At 43.3% G+C, this 12253-nt stretch overlaps 1 long non-coding RNA gene across 1 annotated transcript in view; it reads right to left on the bottom strand.

The window, feature by feature from the left end:
- Positions 1-12253, bottom strand: part of LOC143443586 (uncharacterized) — a 72313-nt gene that overhangs the window by 20345 nt on the left and 39715 nt on the right. The gene's annotated exons all lie outside the window — the stretch shown is intronic.

Here is a 12253-nt window from a genome sequence, read left to right as displayed (position 1 = left end):
AGTTAAGAGCACCTACTGTTCTTGCAGAGGATCTGGGTTCAGTTCCCAGCATCCACATGGCAGCCCACAACCATCCGTAAGTACATACAAGGTGCACATACAGACATGCAGGCAAAATACTCATACACACAAACAAAAATAAATATTTCTTTTTGGTTTAAAAAGAGGTTCTGAGTTACATTCAAACACAACTGAAAATAAATGTTACTTTCAAGGAAATGAATTTTTTAGTCTTAAATTTTCCCTTTTTTTTTTTTTTTTTTTTTTTTTTTGTCTCTTTCTCTTAACACAGAGTCTGAAGTCTGTAATGTTGACTTGTTCTGCAAGAGATAAGATGGAGAAGATGCAAGTTCAAATAGTAACATAATTCACACATATGAAAAGGAAGGAAGTGTAGCAGGTAGGTGATATGGAGAAAAAAAATATGAGTCCACCTAACTACCTCCCCGGCTACAGTCAGTGGAGATACACACCTCCCTGACATCTGCAAGTCTCCGTGCCTGGCTAATTAGAAAGTGATCATGAACTAGCTCTTCTCCTAGTACTGAAAACTTGCTTCAGACATGCAGTAAACAAGGAATTACAGGAATAAGGTATATTGGCACACCTTTAATCTCTGCACTGGGAGGCAGAGGGAGACAGATCTCTGTCGAGTTCAGCCTGGTTGACATAGAGTTCTAGGCCAGCCAGGGTTGCATAGTGAGAGCCTGTCTCAAACAAACAAACAAACAAACAAACAAACAAACTTGTTAAAGAATAATTCTGGGGCCATGAGATGGCTCAATGGGTAAAGGAGACTCAGAAAAAATGATGATCTGCACTTGATCCCAAGAACTCACATGATGGAAAGAGGACCAACTCCCACAAACTGTCCTCTGACCATCACAGACACCATGGCACATGCACACATGCACACAAGCTGGTGGGAGGGGGGGGAACAGGTGGACAGACAGACAGATGTTAAAATTGACAAATAATTTCGGAAGCTGGAGAGATGGCTCAGCAGTTAAGAACACGTGCTGCTCTTACAGAAAACCCAGATTTGGTTTGCAGCACCTACATGGTGACTTACGATCATCCATAACTCTAGTTCCAGGGAATCTAGAACACTTTTCTGACCTCTGTGAACACCAGACATGCATGTGGTGCACACACATACATAAGTGCAACCAAAGCACTCATACACATAAAACAAAAGAAAATTTTTTCCTAAAAATAATGACTTCTGCATGAATATAAGCTAAATTCAAAGACAGTATTTAGTTTATTAATTAATGAGGAAATTGAAAAGATTTTACAACTGATCAAAAGGGGATACAAACAATATATATACAAATATATAGACAGACCTATAGATGGTACAATGAATTTAAAAAATGGGTATAAAACAGATCTGCCACAGGGCGGTAAAAAAATTGCATCCTACTGGGTGCATCTAACTTTAGAATGCTATGCCAACCACAGTAAGAAAAACACAAACATAAAATTCCCAAATTTAGTCAACTAGGGACACTGAGTCAGACCAGCTTAAAAGAGTCACAAAACACAACCATTCCAAGAGGGTGAGTCTTCCTCTTATCTACTAACCTAAAATTAAATTTCCTGCTTAGCTCTGACATAGAGACTATTTATAGCCCTTCAGAAAAAGAATGGAAAAAAAAAAATAGAAAACCTGAGACGTATCTCCTAAAACCAAAGCAGTAAGAAGAGACAGCACACACACATATACATACACACAAATACACACACACACACACAAATACACATACATACACACACATACATACACATACACACACATACATACACATACACACATACACACACATACATACACATACACACATACACACACACAAATACACATACATACACACACATACATACACATACACACACATACATACACATACACACATACACACACATACATACACATACACACACATACATACACATACACACACATATATACACATACATACACACACATACACACATATATACACACATATACACACATACATACATGCACACATACACACATATACATATACACACACATACACACACATAAATACACACACATACACACGTATACATATACACACACATACACACACACACACATAAACACACACATACACACATACACACACCTCCAGAAATGAGAAGAGAGTGAGAAGGGCATATGTTCCTGATCATGTGGCAGAGGTCCACACATATGCACAGGTGTGTATATCAAGGGTCAATGTCCAGTGTCTTCCTCAGATGCTTTCCAGTTTTTTTTTTTAGTGGATCTGGAGTTCATCCGTTCAGCGAGACTGGTTGGCCAGTAAGTTGCTGGGGTCCTCCTGCCTCTGACTCTCCAGCACTAGGATCACAGATGTGCACAGATGTTGCATACGTGACTGGGTTGGATCCCAGGTTCTCATGCTCAAACAGCAAGCTCTTTACCAACTGAGCCAACTTCTCAGACCCCAAGAGAGAGATTTTGAAGCGAGCCTTCAAAGACAGGCTCCATAGTCAGGCAAAACACTCAAAATGTCACCTAGTCCTTTAGCAAAGAACCTCAAAACATGCAAACCAATGCCCTACTGGACTTCAGAAACTTTTGACAAGAAATGTGCCCAGCCCCAACCTCGAGCAGCTCACACACTGCTCAGATCCTCATACTGTTAGCTTGACTCCTCTGGAGAGAGTAACAGTCATGAGGTACAGACATGTCATGTGGTCTGAGAGTCTCATAGTAACACAGGTAGAAAGGCTTTTACAGGGTACTGGGAGGTGTGGGTCAAGGCACCTGCTGCCAAGCCTGAAGATCTGAGTTCAAACCCCAGGGCTCACATGGTGAAAGGAAAGAACTGACTTTTTTTTTTTTTTTTTTTTTTTTTTTTAGATTTTTTGAGACAGGGTTTCTCTGTGTAGCCCTGGCTGTCCTGGAACTCACTCTGTAGACCAGGCTGGCCTCGAACTCAGAAATCCACCTGCCTCCCAAGTGCTGGGATTAAAGGCGTGCACCACCACTGCCCAGCAGAACTGACTTTCTAAAATTGTCCTTTGACCTTAATATGTGTCACACATACACGCATGTGACTTTTTAGATTATTCTTCACAATCCACAATGTTTTTGCAAATGAATAAACAATAAATTCTATAAAAACTCTTAAAGATAAGTACAAGTGAATTGATGTTAAGAAAGATAAGAAACATTAAATGAACTTAATCAGAGCTCAGAATGGAACCTGGAGGGAATTTCAGAGGTTATAGTTAGGGGTCAGGGGTCAGCAAGAGAGAGAGTGAGAACGGACTCAAAGAATGGAGACCAGACAGAGTGTGATTCAATCCCGTTTATTCTTCAGTCTCTCTTTTTCTCTTCAAGTCCCTAGTTCCTAGTTCCTAGTTCCTAGTTCCTAGTTCCTAGTACCAAGTCTCAGGTCCTGGGCTTTGGCACCAAGTCTCAAGTCCTAATCCTAGTTCTAAATTGCTAGTCTCTTTCCCAGTTCCAAGTTACCTGCCTCAAATCTCAAGTCTCAAGTACTCTTCCAAGTACAAGTGTCTAATAAGTTACCAGTCTCGAGTCTCAAGTGCCTACTGTCTAATAATTTCTTCTGTCTGCCTCTCACCTAGTCTCACTTCTAAGCCACACCTTTAAGTCACGCCTTTAAGTCTTATCTTTAAATCACACCATTCAGTCACGCCTTTAAGTCTCGGCTCTAAATCACACCTTTAAGTCTCACACACCCAAGGGAAGATCCTGGGTATCTAAAACAAGATGTTATAGGCTATTGTAAACAAGTCTCTTGTCAGGGTATATGGCTCAAGATGGCTGCAAGGATGATAGCCGCCTTCTGCAGCTCCCCACAGGGCCTGAAGTCTGGCTGTTTCAGATGAAGATCTGGAGCTCTCTCAAGATGTCCTCCCCCCTTCCTTACCCAGGCTTTGCTCCAGAACAGAAGAGGGCTCAGCCCATAGTAGGTCCTCAACAAATGCTTCTAAAGGTATTGAGTTCACCCACTCAGATGTGACTACAGCTGAGAACTCACACAGGTCTATGCCTGTTGTCACACTGGACCTATGAATACAGTAGTCCCCATGATGACATCAACCCATACAACAGCAACAAACTCTACTGAGAGGTCTCAGTGGGGAGGCAAGACTATCATACACTACAAACTGCAGCCTTTTTACTGCACTTGCCAAATTTTCTACTTTTATAAAACCATCATGATTTAGTTACAATCAAGTCTATTTTCCTACTGTCACTCTCTATGTATCTGTGATTGGACTGGTTTACAATGTTTGATCACAAAAATTGTTATTTGAGTCTCTGACTTGAGTTTCATAAATAAAATAAAACACTGTGAAATGAATGTTGGCTTGGGAATAAGATAGAACTTCCAACAATTTCTGAAAGGGCCCCAAACATATTCCTGCCATTTTCTAGTACATGCTTATAGGAGGCAGTAGTCTCAGAACTGATAATTATAACATCAAAATATTGATCTATTCTGGAAAATGTTGAAATTTAATTCTTTATATAAAATTAAACAAGCACATACATCTCATTAGCATTGCAAATTTGCTTTTATTTTTAGTAAATGGTAAAATTATGTATATAACAAAGATTTGCCTTAAATTAAGTTTCTTGGCAAGGTGTGGTACCACATGCCTTTAATCCAGCACCCAAGAGGCAAACAGGCAAATCTCAACAAGTTTGAGGCCAGCCAGAACTACATAGTGAGAAGCTGTCTCAAAACATAAATAAATGTCTTTATGGTTTATTATCAGTAAATGTTTGGCTTGTATACCCTTTTTTGCATCTTCTGTAATGCTCAGTCTTCACTATCAACCTCACTGGATTTAGAATTATTATGGGAACAGCTGCTTGGCATGTCTATAAGAGTGTCTCCAAGGGAGTGTAAGTGAAAGGGGAAGTCTACCTGAAACCAAGCACGAAGCGTTCTTCCAGGAGCTAGGGTCCCCAGTTAGATAGAAAAGAAAAACTGGATGGATATGGGCATCATCTCTCTGCCTTTTGATTGAAGGTGCAACAAGTACCCATCGTTATACCTTCCCTGCCATGATGACTGCACCTTTAAACTGTGAGCCAAAATAATCCTTCCCCATGCCCCACCCCCATGCCCGCCTGCCTGTGCGCCTGCGTGCCTGCGCACCCGTGTGCCAGTCTGCCTTCCTGAGTTTCTCTTAAGTCGGGTATTTTCCCTCAATAATAAAATGTAACTATTACACCTATACATTCAGGGTTGTGTAGAACTTTCTCTGGTGAAAGTGGTCATAAGTGGGGAAAGTTTAAACCCCCAGAAAGATGACTTCAGAAGCACTAATGGGACCATGGCCAGAGTTTAGACTGCAAACATCAAGCACTTGTGGGCACAACAGTGCTTGTGGTGTGGCCAAGAGGAAAACCTAGTGTACAAAGCTCAGAGTGGGAACCTTCTGGGAAAAGAATCAGAAGCTGATTCCCAGGCATTTTCTCTGCCTCCCACACATCAGAGGAAAAGGAAGGCAAGTGAAGGCATTCGGGAAGGAAAGTCCATAGATGAGAAAAAAAGATGAAAAATGTCTTAATAAGTCCCACAGTGGGAATCGGGATGTTTTTAAAGCTGTACAGAGGAGGGGCTGGAGCGGTGGTCAGAGATTAAGAGCACTAACTGCCTTCCCAGGCACCCAGATTCAACTCCCAGCACCCATAGGCAGCTCACTACCATCTGTAATTCGTCTCAGGAGATCTGTCGCCATTTTACGGCCTTTGTGGGCACTGCCTGCATGTGATGCTTAAACATACATTCAGTCAAAACACCCATACATGTAAAATAAAAATAAGTGAAATCTCAAAAAGAGCTTAATCGTCTAGGGTTGTAGTGGCTTGAATGTAATTGAACCCCTCAGCCTATAGAAGGTGGCACCATTAGAAAGTGTGACCATGTTAGAGTAGGTGTGGTCTTCCTGGAAGATGTGTGTCACTGTGGGGGTGGGCTTTGGTGACTCATATGCTCAAGTTACACCCAATGAGATATACAGTCTCTGTTGCTGCCTTTGGATCAAGATATAGTGTAGGAAACCGCGGTTAGCGGTGATACATCCACCATTCCAAGATGGCGCGGGCATCCTGTGTCTCCACAAGTAAACAACTAACTACGCAGGTGCAAGAGGCAAAAAGCGCGCCAAATCACTGCCCATCCCGGGGCGTATTATGGGTAATGAGTGAACAGCCAATCAGAAGTGAATACGTCACTCTAGGGTGTATTTAAGCAGCGCCTCTTCCTGTCTTTCGGTCTTTTCCGCTTCTGCTTATACAAGAGTAAAGCCTCGCTGTAGAATCACCCGATCACTGCCTCCGTGTCCTTTTTCGAGGGCGAAGGGGACTCGGGAGGCACGTGGAACAATGTAGAACTCTCAGCTCCTAAAGCACCATGTCTGCCTGTGCGCTGCTGTGCTTCCTGCCATGAGTTTAACAGACTAAACCTCTGAACCTGTAAGCCAGCCCCAGTTAAATGTTTGCCTTTATAAGAGTTGCCACGGTCATGGTGTCTCTTCACAGCAATAGAAACCCAAACAAAGACAAGGGTAAATGGACAATAATTTTATTTATTACTCTCAGTCCCGGGGCAAAACTATTTCCACTCTTAAAAGTAGAGACAGACATGATCCTTACTAATGAAAGAGAACAAAGAGTTTCTCAAAGGTCACCAATGGTTTCCCAGCTTTGCCTGGGTAGAATTGTTGAAGAAAATTTGAGGAGAACATTGACAGTGAACACACTGTGATGTGCTTAATAGCAAAACAGCAAGCCAGCCTGTTGAATTTTATGGATGCTGACAGAAGACATGAGATTCTCAAATCACAAAGGATGGGTTATTTTTTTTTCCTTACAATAGTAGAAGTTAAAATATCAGTATTTGACCCAGTTTCTCTAAAACTCGAATTCCAGGAGGAGCTGGAGAGTTAGGTGGTATACATCCAAACGAAGCATGTTCCAGCACAAAATGCTGAGCTTGGAGAAATAAAGTAACTAATCACTGGAAATAATGCACAGATGCCTTCTAGAGAAGGACGGTTACACTGTAAAGTAGGCAGGCTTGCCCTTTAGTGGTCCAGACCGCAGCTCCGGTCTCCATCGGCCAAAGCGCATTTGTTTCTCATTGCTGCTGTTACAAAGTATCTCAAAGGTGGCCGCTTAAGGAATACACATTTATCTTCAGGTTCTAAAGGCCAGACACCACAGTGTGAGCAGGGGACATTACTTCTGGGGGGTCCAAAGGAGACCTCATTTCCTTTAACTTTTCAAAGAAAAATGTGTGTGTGTGTGTGTGTGTGTGTGTGTGTGTGTGTGTGTGAATACATGTATTTACACAGACAACCTGACTGAACCTAGATCAAAAGACTGCCTTGGTCTACATGGATCAAGATAAGTAGATAATGTCGTGTTCCCATAAGGAAAAGATGTACCACGTGGTTTCTGGTTTGGTTTTTGTTTGGGTTTTGAGATTTGATTGGTGGAGTTGCCATTTTGCTTTTTGTGATGGGCTCTTGCTATGTCTTCAAGTCCGACCGCTCAGCTTCCTCAGTACCTGGGGTTACACTACCACACTCAACGTATAGTGAAACATTTTAACAGAAATCTCCCAGCTGAACAAGGGACCAATATGTGATCAACTGCCAGTCACTTACCTGCAGGGACCAGTGAACACTACAGGAAGCAAGGCAGGTACAATGTCCCGACAAACTTCCGGCAGAGGTCAATACTCACGGCAGTCTTTTGATAGTTCATGGTTTCTTTTTACTCCCATTGTATGTATGGCACGGAGAGAAGCACATACATGCCAGGGCACACATGAGCAGGGCAGGGGACAAGTTTTAGGAGAGGATTCTCTCCTCTCACTGTGGGATCCAAGGGCTGAGCTCAAAGAGGCAGGTGTGCACAGCAAGTGTTTTTAACTGCTGAGCTGTCGTCTGGGTCTGATATTTCATAGATTAAAAACTCACCTATTTGGAGAACTTCTTTGAGTTTAACCTCAAATCTTACTATGTGTAGCTTCAACTCATTTCTTCTCAGCCTCTCCCCATCCTTTGTATGTTTCAAAGAGGGAAAGGGAGGGCTGTTCTGACACTTTTCTCTGATAAACTGTCTGGAAAAAGAATTTTCCCTGCTGTTCTTATACCAAACTGATAAAAAAGATTATTTGGACCACATCTAGATGTGCATTCAAAGGCTGAGGCAGGAGGCTCATTGAAAGGTGACTTCGGAAGTCACCCTTCCAGGGCTTAAACTTTCCCCACTTTTACCAGAGAAAGCTTTACGAAACCCTAGACGTATGGATATGATAGCTACCTTTTCATTATACTAAGTCTGAGGCCAACCTGGTCTTCCTAGCAGGAGCTTGACTCCAAACAAAAATGAAAAGATAAAAAAAAATTAGTGGCTATTACTTCTCTAATAACAAGAACTTCTACCTATGCCAGCTGTTCACAGGGAAGTAAACATGGAGACGCCTGTGTGCTGTAACACTCACTTACAATAGGAGGTTAAAGTAGAGCTTACAAGGGCCTGGGGAGATGGCACAAGGATCACTGGTAAAGATCACTGGCTGCTCTTCCAGACAACCTGGGTTCAATTTCCAGCACTCAAGTCCCAAGGGATCCAACACTCTCACAGACAAACATGCAGACAAAACATGTAAAGTAAAAATAAATCAATCATTTTTTAAAAAAAAAACCAGAAGTTACAATAGAAGCACTAAGATAGAAGACATGATAAGGGAGTATGAGGTTACAAGCAGAACTTACAGGGGAGTCAACCCAAAACACCCTAATGTAGTTCTTGAACTTAATTCACGTACAGCAAGGTTACAAAATACCAAATCATTAGCTACTGATAAAGGTTTGTTTCAAAGTAGAGGTTTTCCCCTAAAGCCACTAGGTTGACATCCTCATGAGACAGGCCTGGAGTCCCAGCTACTCTGAAGGCTGAGGCAGGAGGATCGCAAATTTCAGACCAGCGTGAGCTACAGAGAGAATTCAAGTCTAACCTGGGCAAACTTAATAAGATCCTACTTCAAAATACAAGGCTGGTTTGTGATGTAGCTTAGTGGCAGAAGCTTGCCTAGGTTCTTGTCTCATACATACATACATACATACATACATACATACATACACACACACACACACACATACATATATCCCACAGGGCTGCAGGAGGCCTGATCCTCACCTCCTGCAGGAGAGACAGCTGCAGGATAGCTCTTCCTAAGTAAAGCAGCTGAATGAAATATCTATGCATTGGGTGCCTCCTTCTAATAAACACAAGTGGCCATGCACACAAGTAATGATGTGTGGGTCCTGGGCATAGGAGAGAGAGCAGGCTGCACAGGGGCTGCCTTGAAGCTCCTCGTCAGGTTACCTGGAAAGGTAATGAGACTCCAGGTAACAAAAGCTGGTGAGATGCACCAGACTGCAGAAGTCTGCAGAGGGAATCTGCAGACCAGCATGGGAATGTCTGCTAAGAAACTCCCAGGCCTGAGAAGACACTGCTGTCCACAGACCCAAAGAAAGCATCCAAGAGACAGGTGTGGTGGTGGCACACACGTCTAATCCCAGCACTTAGAGGGCAGAGGCAGGTGGGTCGCTGTGAGTTTGAGGCCAGCCTGGTCTGCCTAGAGAGTTCAGGAAGAGAAAAGGTAGAAGGGATTTGAAGAGAGAGTTCAGACTAGATACTGACAAGCTCCCTCTACAAGAGCAGAGAGATTCCCCAGTAGAAACTCCAGTGTTCCTCTCTCTTCCTCTCCCCACAGCCTACTGTTTCAACTTCAGTGGTTGACAGCAAAAATTAAGGGAAAAAATGAATGACAGATACTCCCAGCAACTGAGGATTTAGTTCATTGTTAAAGCACTTGCACTGTATCTTAGCCAGGGTCACCGTCTTAGTTAGGGTTTTCATTGCTGTGCACAGACACCACGACTAAGAACTCTTCTTATAATTAATTTAATTGGGTCTGGCTTACAGGTTCAGAGGTTCAGACCATTATCATCAAGGCAGGAACACGGCAGCATTCAGGCAGGCAGGCATGGTGCAGGAGGAGCTGAGAGTTCTACATCTTTTTTTCTTTTTTAAATGTGAATAGATTGCTGCTATCTTCAGATACACGAGAAGAGGGCCTCAGATCCCATTGCAGATGGTTGTGAGACACCATGTGGTTGCTAGGAATTGAACTCAGGACCTCTGGAAGAGCAGTTCAGTGTTCTTAACAGCTAAACCATTTCTCCAGCCCCTGAGTTCTACATCTTCATCTGAATACTGATTTCCAGGCAGCTGAGATAAGGGTCTTAAAGCCCACACCCACAGGGCCACACCTACTCCAACAGGGCCACACCTACTCTAACAGGGCCACACCTTCTAATAGTGCCACTCCCTGGGCCTAGCATACACAAACCATCACAGTCCTTTTTTTTTTTTTTTTTTTTGGTTTTTCGAGACAGGGTTTCTCTGTGATGTAGCCCTGGCTGTCCTGGAACTCACTCTGTAGACCAGGCTGGCCTCGAACTCAGAAATCCGCCTGACTCTGCCTCCACGCATCACAGTCCTTATTGCTGTAGTGAAACACCTGGACCAAAAGCAACTTGTGGAGGAAAAGGTCTATTCTGCTGACACTTCCACAGCACTGTTCATCATCAAAGGAAGCCAGGACAGGAACTCAAACAGGGCAGGAGCTGATGCAGAGGCCATGGCGGGTGCTGCTTATTGCTTCTCCCCATGGCTTGCTCACACTTCTATAGAACCTAGCACCACTAACCCAGGGATTGAACTGGCCACATTGTCCTGGGCTCTGCCACAAAAGTCACTAATTAAGAGGATGTCCTATGGGCTTGCCCACAACCTGATCTTATAGAAGTATTTTCAAAATTGAGATTCCCTCCTCCCAGAGGACTTTAGCTTGTATCAAGTTGGCATAAAAGTATCCAGCACGGGGCTAAAGAGATAGCTCAGTGGTTAAGAGCCCTGACTGCTCTTCCAGAGTCCTGAGTTCAATTCCCAGCAACCACATGGTGGCTCACAACCATCTGTAATGGGATCCGATGCCCTCTTCTGGTGTCTGAAGACAGCTACAGTGCACTCATATACATATAAACAAACTATCCAGCACTCATTGTTCATGTGAGACCCTGAGTCTGAGTCCCAGCACCACAAATAATAATAGAGATGATGAAGATGGTGGTGGTGGTGGTGGTGGTGGTGGTGGTGGTGATGATCTTTAAAAGAATAAAGTAAAAAGGAAGCGCCTGTGTGATGCACTACCGCAGAGCTGTAGAGTAGAAAGTCCTAGAAGAATGTGGGTTGTCAGGGGTTTTTTTTTCCTCTTATGGCTTCAGACTACTTACCATCAAGAACAACTTAAATAAACTTCTGCACAACCCAGAAATCTATCTCACACACAGAGAGGTGATGCCTCATTGTTCTTTTGGCACTGAAACATTTTGGTGAATCTTAGCATTTTTATGGTCCTTTTTGGTATTTTTATGGTCCTACCTTTGGTAGCATTTGGAGAATCATGAAACCATGACCAACAGTGGAGAAAAGAGACAGTAAGGATACCTGAGTCCAGGCAGAAAGAACAGCGATTAGTAAACGGGTACAAGTGTCAAAGGGGAAACGGACAAACCTACCAGCTTTCGTCGCGTCCTATTGGTACCTCATGATGGAATCAATGGCCAACAGGTGGCTTGCAGTCAAGTTTACTAGGAGCCTTACATCTGTTGGGGTCAGAGGTCGATTAAAGGGTTAAGTCACGTGACCATGGGGCATGGCAAGCCAGAGTCTGTTTCGATAACTAGCTGTGGAGTCATCTGACTGGAGCAGCTGCTGTCCCGTACAAACAAAGCTCAGGGTCCAGCTCAGTGCAAGCATCATCCTCGAGGCCAATCAGAAGCAGCCAGCTAGCCTCTAAGGACTTTCCGACAGTCTCATTTCCGTACTTTTCTTCCATGTTCACCCTTAAGAGCTCTATCCTGGGGCTCCATTAGAGAAGCCCCAAGCCTCTTCTAAGCTGCAGATGGCCAATTCGTTTGGGCCATACACCGTGTTTGAGTGTTGTAAGTATGTATCAATGAGTCTCGGGTTAGCTATTCACCAACAGGCTGGAAGCCCCAACAGGCAGTAAATGCTGGTGTTTTTATTCCAGAAGCCTCCTTTGGTTTCTGCCCTTACAACGTTCCCTTGATTAGATGAGGCACC

This window comes from Arvicanthis niloticus, chromosome 9, assembly GCF_011762505.2.
Source record: "Arvicanthis niloticus isolate mArvNil1 chromosome 9, mArvNil1.pat.X, whole genome shotgun sequence".
In the NCBI taxonomy this organism is placed as follows: domain Eukaryota; kingdom Metazoa; phylum Chordata; class Mammalia; order Rodentia; family Muridae; genus Arvicanthis; species Arvicanthis niloticus.
Note: the sequence above shows the minus strand (reverse complement) of the source record. Positions and strands in the feature narration are given on the sequence as shown.